The sequence below is a fragment of the Lolium perenne genome, chromosome 5 (genome assembly GCF_019359855.2).
Source record: "Lolium perenne isolate Kyuss_39 chromosome 5, Kyuss_2.0, whole genome shotgun sequence".
In the NCBI taxonomy this organism is placed as follows: domain Eukaryota; kingdom Viridiplantae; phylum Streptophyta; class Magnoliopsida; order Poales; family Poaceae; genus Lolium; species Lolium perenne.
The window spans coordinates 208,275,205-208,286,018 of NC_067248.2; positions in this window are offsets into that span (position 1 = coordinate 208,275,205).

Sequence of the window (10,814 nt, forward strand, 5' to 3'; positions counted from 1 at the left end):
TAGATGGTCGTCTTCTCCTAATTGTGCTATCATTGTTGGATCTTGTGAGCTGCCTAAACATGATCAAGATCATCTATCTGTAATGCTACATGTTGCGTTTGTTGGGATCCGATGAATAATGAATGCTATGTTATGTTGATTATCAATCTATCATCTATGTGTTGTTTATGATCTTGCATGCTCGCCGTTGCTAGTAGAGGCTCTGGCCAAGTTTTTGCTTGTAACTCCAAGAGGGAGTATTTATGCTCGATAGTGGGTTCATGCCTCCATTAAATGCAGGACGATGTGAGAAAGTTCTAAGGTTGTGGATGTGCTGTTGCCACTAGGGATAAAACATCAAAGCTATGTCTAAGGATGTATTTATTGATTACATTACACACCATACTTAATGCAATTGTCTGTTGTTTGCAACTTAAGACTGGAGGGGGTTCGGATGATAACCCGAAGGTGGACTTTTTAGGCATAGATGCATGCTGGATAGCGGTCTATGTACTTTGTCGTAATGCCCAATTGAATTTCACACTACTCATCATAACATGTATGTGCATGGTCATGCCCTCTTTATTTGTCAATTGCCCAATTGTAATTTGTTCACCCAACATGCTATTTATCTTATGGGAGAGACACCACTAGTGAACTGTGGACCCCGGTCCATTCTTTACATCGAATACAATCTACTGCAATACTCGTTCTAATGTTCTCTGCAAACATCATCATCCACACTATACATCTAATCCTTTGTTACAGCAAGCCGATGAGATTGACAACCTCACTGTCACGTTGGGGCAAAGTAATTTGGTTGTGTTGTGCAGGTTCCACGTTGGCGCCAGAATCCCTGGTGTTGCGCCGCACTACACTCCGCCGCCATCAACCTTCAACGTGCTTCTTGGCTCCTACTGATTCGACAAACCTTGGTTTCTTACTGAGGGAAACTTGCTGCTGTACGCATCACACCTTCCTCTTGGGGTTCCCAACGGACGCGTGCTGTACGCGTAACAAGCAATCAAGATTTCTGGCGCCGTTGCCGGGGAGATCAAGACACGCTGCAAGGGGAGTCTCCACTTCCAATCTCTTTACTTTGTTTTTGTCTTGCTTTATTTTATTTACTACTTTGTTTGATGCATTATATCAAAATACAAAAAAATTAGCTGCTAGCTTTACTTTATTTACTGTCTTGTTTGCAATCTCCATATTAAAAACACAAAAAAATTAATTACTTGCATTTACTTTATCTAGTTTGCTTTATTTACTGTTGCTAAAATGGGTACTCCTGAAAATACTAAGTTGTGTGACTTGACAACCACAAATAATAATGATTTATTATGCACACCTATTGCTCCACCTGCTACTGCAGCAGAATCCTTTGAAATTAAACCTGCTTTACTGAATCTTGTTATGAGAGAGCAATTTTCTGGTGTTAGTTCTGATGATGCTGCTGCCCATCTTAATAATTTTGTTGAACTATGTGAATAGCAAAAGTATAAGGATGTAGATGGTGACATTATAAAATTAAAATTGTTTCCTTTCTCATTAAGAGGAAGAGCTAAAAATTGGTTGCTATCTCTGCCAAAGAATAGTATTGATTCATGGACTAAATGTAAGGATGCTTTTATTGGTAGATATTATCCTCCTGCTAAAATTATATCTTTGAGAAGTAGCATAATGAATTTTAAACAATTTGATAATGAGCATGTTGCCCAAGCATGGGAAAGAATGAAATCTTTGGTTAAAAATTGCCCTACCCATGGACTGACTACTTGGATGATCATCCAAACCTTTTATGCAGGATTGAATTTTTCTTCGCGGAACCTATTGGATTCAGCTGCTGGAGGTACCTTTATGTCCATCACTCTGGGTGACGCAACAAAGCTTCTTGATAATATGATGATTAATTACTCTGAATGGCACACGGAAAGAGCTCCACAAGGTAAGAAGGTAAATTCTGTCGAAGAAACCTCCTCCTTGAGTGATAAGATTGATGATATTATGTCTATGCTTGTGAATGGCAGGACAAATGTTGATACTAATAATGTTCCGTTAGCTTCATTGGTTGCTCAAGAAGAACATGTTTATGTAAACTTCATTAAAAATAATAATTTCAACAACAATACTTATAGGAACAATTCTAGTAACAACTATAGGCCATATCCTTATAATAATGGTAATGGTTATGGTAATTCTTATGGGAATTCTTACAACAATAATAGGAATACACCCTCTGGTATTTAAGCCATGCTTAAAGAATTTATTAGTACACAAACTGCTTTTAATAAATCTGTTGAAGAAAAGTTTGGGAAAATTGATATACTTGCTTCTAAAGTTGATAGTCTTGCTGCTGATGTTGATCTTTTGAAATCGAAAGTTATGCCTAATGAAAATAAAGATATTAAGTCATTTGCTACATAAAACGCCATCCAAGTTCGAATTAATGAGAACATAAGATTGATGGCTGAATTGCGTGCTAGGTGGGATAGAGAAGAAAATGCTAAAGATAACAATGTAGCTAAAGTTTGGACTATTACCACCACTAGTAATGCTAATGCTTCACATGTTGCTGCACCCCTACTATTAATAGTAAAAGAATTGGTGTTGGCAATGTTTCCACTTCTAATGCAAAGCGTGAAAAACTGCCTGAAACTGCTAAAACTGCTGAAACTGCCTGTGATAAAACTGCTGAATTTTTTTCTAATGTTGGGGATAATGATCCCATTGCTTTAGATTATAATGGTTTAGATTTTTATGATTGTCACATCTCTGAAGTTATAAAGTTCTTACAAAAACTTGCTAAAAGTCCTAATGCTAGTGCTATAAATTTGGCCTTTACAAAACATATTACGAATGCTCTCATAAAAGCTAGAGAAGAGAAACTAAAACTTGAAACTTCTATTCCTAGGAAGCTAGAGGATGGTTGGGAGCCCATCATTAAGATGAAGGTCAATGATTTTGATTGTAATGCTTTATGCGATCTTGGTGCAAGTATTTCCGTTATGTCTAGGAAAATCTATAATATGCTTGACTTGCCACAATTGAAAAATTGTTATTTGGATGTTAATCTTGCTGATAACTCTATGGGGAGAGTTGATAATGTTTGCATCGGTTAACAATAACATTATCCCCGTTGATTTTGTTGTCTTGGATATTGAATGCAATGCATCTTGTCCCATTATATTGGGAAGACCTTTTCTTCGAACTGTTGGTGCTATTATTGATATGAAGGAAGGTAATATTAAATATCAATTTCCTCTCAAGAAAGGTATGGAACACTTCCCTAGAAAGAGAATGAAGTTACCTTTTGATTCTATCATTAGAACAAATTATGATGTTGATGCTTCATCTCTTGATGATACTTGATTCACACTTTCTGCGCCTAGCTGAAAGGCATTAAAGAAAAGCGCTTATGGGAGACAACCCATGATTTTGCTACAGCACTTTTGTTTTATATTTGAGTCTTGGAAGTTGTTACTACTGTAGCAACCTCTCCTTATCTTAATTTTGTTGCATTGTTGTGCCAAGTAAAGTCTTTGATAGTAAGGTTCATACTAGATTTGGATTACTGCGCAGAAACAGATTTCTTGCTGTCACGAATTTGGGTTGAATTCTCTGTAGGTAACTCAGAAAATTCTGCCAATTTACGTGAGTGATCCTCAGATATGTACGCAACTTTAATTCAATTTGAGAATTTTCATCTGAGCAAGTATGGTGCCTCTTAAAAATTCGTCTTTACGGACTGTTCTGTTTTGATAGATTCTGCCTTTTATTTCACATTGCCTGTTTTGCTATGTTTGATGGATTTCTTTGTTCCATTAACTTTCAGTAGCTTTGTGCAATGTCCAGAAGTGTTAAGAATGATTATGTCACCTCTGAACATGTGAATTTTGATTATGCACTAACCCTCTAATGAGTTGTTTAGAGTTTGGTGTGGAGAAAGTTTTCAAGGATCAAGAGAGGAGGATGATACAATATGATCAAGGAGAGTGAAAGCTCTAAGCTTGGGGATGCCCCGGTGGTTCATCCCTGCATATTTCAAGAAGACTCAAGCATCTAAGCTTGGGGATGCCCAAGGCATCCCCTTCTTCATCGACAACATTATCAGGTTCCTCTAGTGAAACTATATTTGTATTCCATCACATCTTATGTGCTTTACTTGGAGCGTCTGTATGTTTTTATTTTTGTTTTGTTTGAATAAAGTTGGATCCTAGCATTCATTATGTGGGAGAGAGACATGCTCCGCTGTTTCATATGAACACATATGTTCTTAGCTTTATTCTTAATGTTCATGGCGAAGGTTGAAACTGCTTCGTTAATTGTTATATGGTTGGAAACGGAAAATGCTACATGTAGTAATTGGTATAATGTCTTGAATAATTTGATACTTGGCAATTGTTGTGCTCACAAGGATCATTTTAAGCTCTTGCATCATATACTTTGCACCTATTAGTGAAGAAATACATAGAGCTTGCTAAAATTTGGTTTGCATGATTGGTCTCTCTAAGGTCTAGATATTTTCTAGTAAGGGTTTGAACAACAAGGAAGACAGTGTAGAGTCTTATAATGCTTGCAATATGTTTTTATGTGAGTTTTGCTGTACCGGTTCATACTTGTGTTTGCTTCAAATAGCCTTGCTAGCCTAAGCCTTGTATTGAGAGGGATTACTTCTCGTGCATTCAAATCCTTGAGCCAATAACTATGCCATTTGTGTCCACCATACCTACCTACTACATGGTATTTCTCCGCCATTCCAAAGTAAAATGCTTGAGTGCTACCTTTAAATTTCTATCCTTTATCTTTGCAATATATAGCTCATGGGACAAATAGCCTAAAAACTATTGTGGTATTGAATATGTACTTATGTATCTTATTTCTTATTAAGTTGCTTGTTGTGCGATAACCATGTTCCTGGGGACGCCATCAACTACCCTTTGTTGAATATCATGTGAGTTGCTATGCATGTTCGTCTTGTCTAAAGTAAGGGCGATTTACCATGAGTTGAATGGTTTGAGCATGCATATTGTTAGAGAAGAACATTGGGCCGCTAACTAAAGCCATGATCCATGGTGGAAGTTTCAGTTTTGGACAACAATCCTCAATCTCTTATGAGAATATTATCTGTTGTTGAATGCTTAAGCATTAAAGAGGAGTCCATTATCTGTTGTCTATGTTGTCCCGGTATGGATGTGATGACCCACAAGTATAGGGGGTGTATCGTAGTATCTTCGATAAGTAAGAATGTCGATCCCAACGAGGAGCAGAAGGTGTTGACAAGCAGTTTCGATGAAGGATTCACTGTAAATGCTCACAGACAAGTATTCAGGGGGTTTTGATGAGCAGAAGGTGTTGACAAGCAGTTTCGATGAAGGATTCACTGTAAATGCTCACAGACAAGTATTCAGGGGGTTTTGATGTAGCAGTTGAATAAAGTACGAGTAAGTAAAGTGCGAGAGTAACAATTGCAGCGAGTGGCCCAATCCTTTTTAGCACAAAGGACAAGCCGGTTTGTTTACTTATAATGACCAAACGTTCTCGAGGACACACGGGATTTTAGTCTAGTGCTTTCGCTACATACGGCTAATTAATCTTCATTGTTTTGATAAGTGTTGTGTGGGTGAACCTGTGCTAATGTACCGCCCTTCCTAGGACTAATACATACTTGTGATTATACCCCTTGCAAGCATCCGCAACTACAAGAAAGTAATTAAGATAAATCTAACCACAGCCTTAAACTCTGAGATCCTGCTATCCCTCCTGCATCGATATACCAACGGCCGGGGGTTTAGGTTTCTGTCACTCCGGCAACCCCGCAATTGGCAAACGAGTACAAGATGCATTCCCCTAGGCCCATAAAGGTGACGTGTCGTGTAGTCGACGTTCACACGACACCACTAAATATCATAACATTGAATATTACTCAACCATACTGTCGTTGCCTATTCGACGGTACCCCGGAGGAGGGATCCTCACGAGGGGGAGAAGAAGTAGGGGCCATAGGGCGGAGTGCACACGGGACGATGGTACGCGAGTTACCCAGCTTCGGAACACCTGCACGATGACAGGGCCTACTGCTGCTTGTCTGGAATTATCTGGGCGCTTTCGCGTTGTTACAATGAGTTGTGGTTGTTCTGAACGTGCACGTGAACGTGAACGTGAACGTGAACGTGAACGTGAACGTGAACGTGAACCTGCCTCTAGGGCTCCCAGGATCCGGCTTATAAAGGCGCACGGATCTAGGGTTTACATGGAGAGTCCTAGCCGGATTACAGGTCGCCTAACTACGGTACAATGTCTTGCCGTGTACGTCAAGGATCTGCCTTCCTCCCTACGTCGTACTGGATCCGGGTTCCACATGGGCCTCCATGGATCCGGGTTACTCCTGGGCCTCCATGGATCCGGGTTACTCCTGGGCCTCCATGGATCCGGTTACTCACAGGCCTCCATGGATCCGGGTTACTGCTGGGCCTCCATGGATCCGGGTTACTCCTGGGCCTCCATGGATCCGGGTTCCACATGGACCTTCACGGATCCGACTTCCTCCGATGGTCGGCTGGGATCCGGCTTCCCTATCCTGGGCTGGACTTCATCCTTTAGGATCAACAGCAACTGGGCTGCCCGACGGGCCACACGCCACATCACCATCTATGGGCCACCCGGGCTTGCCGGATCTAGGCACTGTCGATGGTACACCCATGAAGTATACCCACAACAGTAGCCCCCAGAGTTCTCCGAGTTTCACCTGCTGTTTCCGCCTCACTAGTCCATCATGGTCTCCGGCAATATTGGTAACGCGGAGAAACTTGAAGAGCTCTAACTTCATATTTTCTTCTTTCCCAACTTTCAGTCGGAAAAAACCCTCATCCTGCGGGACTTCATTCATCGACGAGTAACATGTCTCCGGGTTACTCCCACCTTTGCGGACAAGAATTTGCTTATCTTCACGCCGTTACCCGGAACCTTAAAAGATTCAAACGGTTCCGCCTATCTTGGCGCCATTTTCACGTGATTTGAGCGGTAAGTTGAGGTGCGGATCCGACTACCAAAAACGTAGGCGCGGATCCGGCAACCAAAAACATAGGTGCGGATCCGAGTACCAAAAACGTAGGTGCGGATCCGGCTACCAAAATATAATTGCGGATCCGGCTACCAAATATATAGGTGCGGATCCGGCTAGCTAGCCCCCGAGCGTTGAGCCGGCTTGCTCCAAGGAGACTCGATGCTCAGAAACTTAGCCCCCAAGCGTCAAGGTGGAAATTTTCCGGCTTGTTACTCAGAGAACTTCATCGATGTAGCCCCCGAGCGCCAAGGTGAATTTTCTTGAAAATCCGGCTTGGTGCTCTTAGAGTAGCTTTATCTTTATATGTGACTTAGGAATAACGTAAATCCCAAGCATCTAGGCGGAAATTTCCAGCACTGATACCGAAAGGAAACACACTTTTCACCTAAGATCAAACCGCAGCCCCCGAGGGTTGGTTCCGGCTAAGCATAGCGGAATCAAGACTCAAGCTGCTTCTCCAGCTGTGCACGCCATGGATCCGCCTAACCTTCTCTCATTGGATCCGGCTAGCTTCTCCTGGGGCTTCGCGCGATGCTAGATCTGCTTGAAAACACCTTAAATCGAGGACTGTTGTACGTCCAAGTGTCATGTACCTGATACATAAACATAAAAACATATTTGTATTAAATTGTTTCTTTGATCATGTTCAACGAACAAATGTAAGGCGGAACAAAAACGGCCTTTGAACAAATGTTTTAAAGCTGAAACTATGCAGCAGTTGAACAATATAAAACTGTCAAGGCGGAAACAACTCGACTATCTTGAACAGTTAATGTAATTTATATGTTTTAAGCAAGTGCTGGTTTATCCGTTCTTCTGGTTCATATGCTTGACTTTTCACGAGACGGCGAACTTTAAACACAGAACATCTGCTGAGGCGATAGCGCTTAATAGCGAAACAATCAAGAACCTCAGAAACAGAGGCCGGTTTTAAGTACCGAAATGTCACTACTAAGGAATCCACATATAAACAACAGAAAATGTGTAGGCCAGAAAACTCAAGCTAACGCCCGAAGGCGGAAATTTTGCAGCGTACTGGAGCCTTAAGCGGCAAAAACAGTACAAAGTTTTTCACGAGCGCGAGGCAAATAGTGAAAAAGATATGACCAACAGCGAAAGCGGTAAAAGACTCAGGATATGAGTGAACCAATCTTAATCTCATGATCATAAAATATTAAAATATGAAATATAAATAGGACTTAGCTGTTTGGAGCGGAGTCAACGTCGGTCGTGGCGGTTTTTCTTCGGCGTTCCGTCGAGCCGGTGCGAGAATGATTGTCGCAGTGGTCCTGTCGGTGCGGATCCACCTACCAAAATTTAGGTGTGGATCCTACTTCCAAAAATTTAGGTGCGGATCCACCTACCAAAATTTTGGTATGGATCCGGCTACAAAAATATAGGTGCGGATCCGACTACCCAAAATTAGGTGCGGATCCGGCTGCCAAAAACATAGGTGCGGATCCGACTACCAGAAACGTAGGCGCGGATCCGGCAACCAAAAACATAGGTGCGGATCCGACTACCAAAAACGTAGGCGCGGATCCGGCAACCAGAAACATAGGTGCGGATCCGACTACCAAAAACGTAGGCGCGGATCCGGCTACCAAAACCAGAATTTGAAATTTCCGGGTCTAAGGCGGATTCTTCTGTGGAAAGCTCCAGCGACTCGGATCGGATCTTTGCAGCTGCGTCCTGCTCGGCGGCGGTCGTAGCTACATTACTTACCAGTGCGTTTCCGTCGAAATCAACGGTTTCGCTGATGAAGATGTGGAACCCGCCCGGTTCCGGCCCCCAGACGCCGCAGGCCCCACGGTGGGCGCCAACTGTCGTTGCCTATTCGACGGTACCCCGGAGGAGGGATCCTCACGAGGGGGAGAAGAAGTAGGGGCCATAGGGCGGAGTGCACACGGGACGGTGGTACGCGAGTTACCCAGCTTCGGAACACCTGCACGATGACAGGGCCTACTGCTGCTTGTCTGGAATTATCTGGGCGCTTTCGCGTTGTTACAATGAGTTGTGGTTGTTTTGAACGTGCACGTGAACGTGAACGTGAACGTGAACGTGAACGTGAACGTGAACGTGAACGTGAACGTGAACATGAACCTGCCTCTAGGGCTCCCAGGATCCGGCTTATAAAGGCGCACGGATCTAGGGTTTACATGGAGAGTCCTAGCCGGATTACAGGTCGCCTAACTACGGTACAATGTCTTACCGTGTACGTCAAGGATCTGCCTTCCTCCCTACGTCGTACTGGATCCGGGTTCCACATGGGCCTCCATGGATCCGGGTTACTCCTGGGCCTCCATGGATCCGGGTTACTCCTGGGCCTCCATGGATCCGGGTTACTCCTGGGCCTCCATGGATCCGGGTTACTGCTGGGCCTCCATGGATCCGGGTTACTCCTGGGCCTCCATGGATCCGGGTTCCACATGGACCTTCACGGATCCGACTTCCTCCGATGGTCGGCTGGGATCCGGCTTCCCTATCCTGGGCTGGACTTCATCCTTTAGGATCAACAGCAACTGGGCTGCCCGACGGGCCACACGCCACATCACCATCTATGGGCCACCCGGGCTTGCCGGATCTAGGCACTGTCGATGGTACACCCATGAAGTATCACTACTAACATTTAGACTTCACCCATGTCCTCAAGAACTAAACGAACTACTCATGAGACATCATATGGAACATGATTAGAGGTGATATAATGATGAATAACAATCTGAACATAAACCTTGGTTCAACAGTTTCACTCAATAGCATCAATAACAAGTAGAAATCAATATCGGGAGAGTTTCCCCTATCAAACAATCAAGATCAAACCCAAATTGCTACGGCGGTGACGATGTCCAGCGGTGGAGACGGCGATGATGATGGTGAAGATGATGATGATGGTGATGGAGATGATGTCCAGCTCGATGACGGTGACGATGGCGTCGATTTCCCCCTCCCGGAGGGAATTTCCCCGGCGGATTTCAGCCCGCCGGAGAGCTCTTTTCTTTCTGGTGTTCTCCGCCCCGCAGAGGCGGCTGTAACTCTTCGCGAGGTATCCTCTGTGGCTTAGGTCTTCGGGATGAAGGAGTTCGCAAAGAAAAGGAGGCGAGAGGGGCTGTGGCCCCCCCTCCTCACAGGGCGGCGCGGCCAGCCCTTGGGCCGCGCCGGCCTATGGGGTGGGCCCACCTCGGGTCCCCTCAACTCCCCCTTCTGGCTCACTTCGTCATCTGGAAAAATAGGATTTTTGGTATAATTTCCGTCAGCTGTTGATCTTCCGAAATATTGCATTCTGACGGTGCTTTTTCCAGCAGAATCCTGGCTCCGGTGCTCGATCCTCCAATAATCATGAAACATGCAAAATAGATGAAATAACATAAGTATTATGTCCAAATATGAAATATATCAATGAATAACAACAAATTATGATATAAAATAGTGATGCAAATTGGACGTATCAACTCCCCCCAAGCTTAGACTTCGCTTGTCCCCAAGCGAAACTGAACTCGGTAAACAGGACCACATGTTTATGGAGTGAAGAGTCGATCAATAAAATACAGATAAGAAGCATCATATTCATTCACACAAGACATTCTAGTAAACAACTTCCTCATATAACTCAACTTGAAACAAGTATAAGGTAATCACAAACAAAGGTGCATAAGAAATCATAGTTGGTGATGGCAAACTTCGTTCTTGGTCAGAGAACAATTAACAGGTTATACTTATCTTATTGAGCAGCGCTCTCATGTTAAAGTTTACATGGCACAACTTGCAT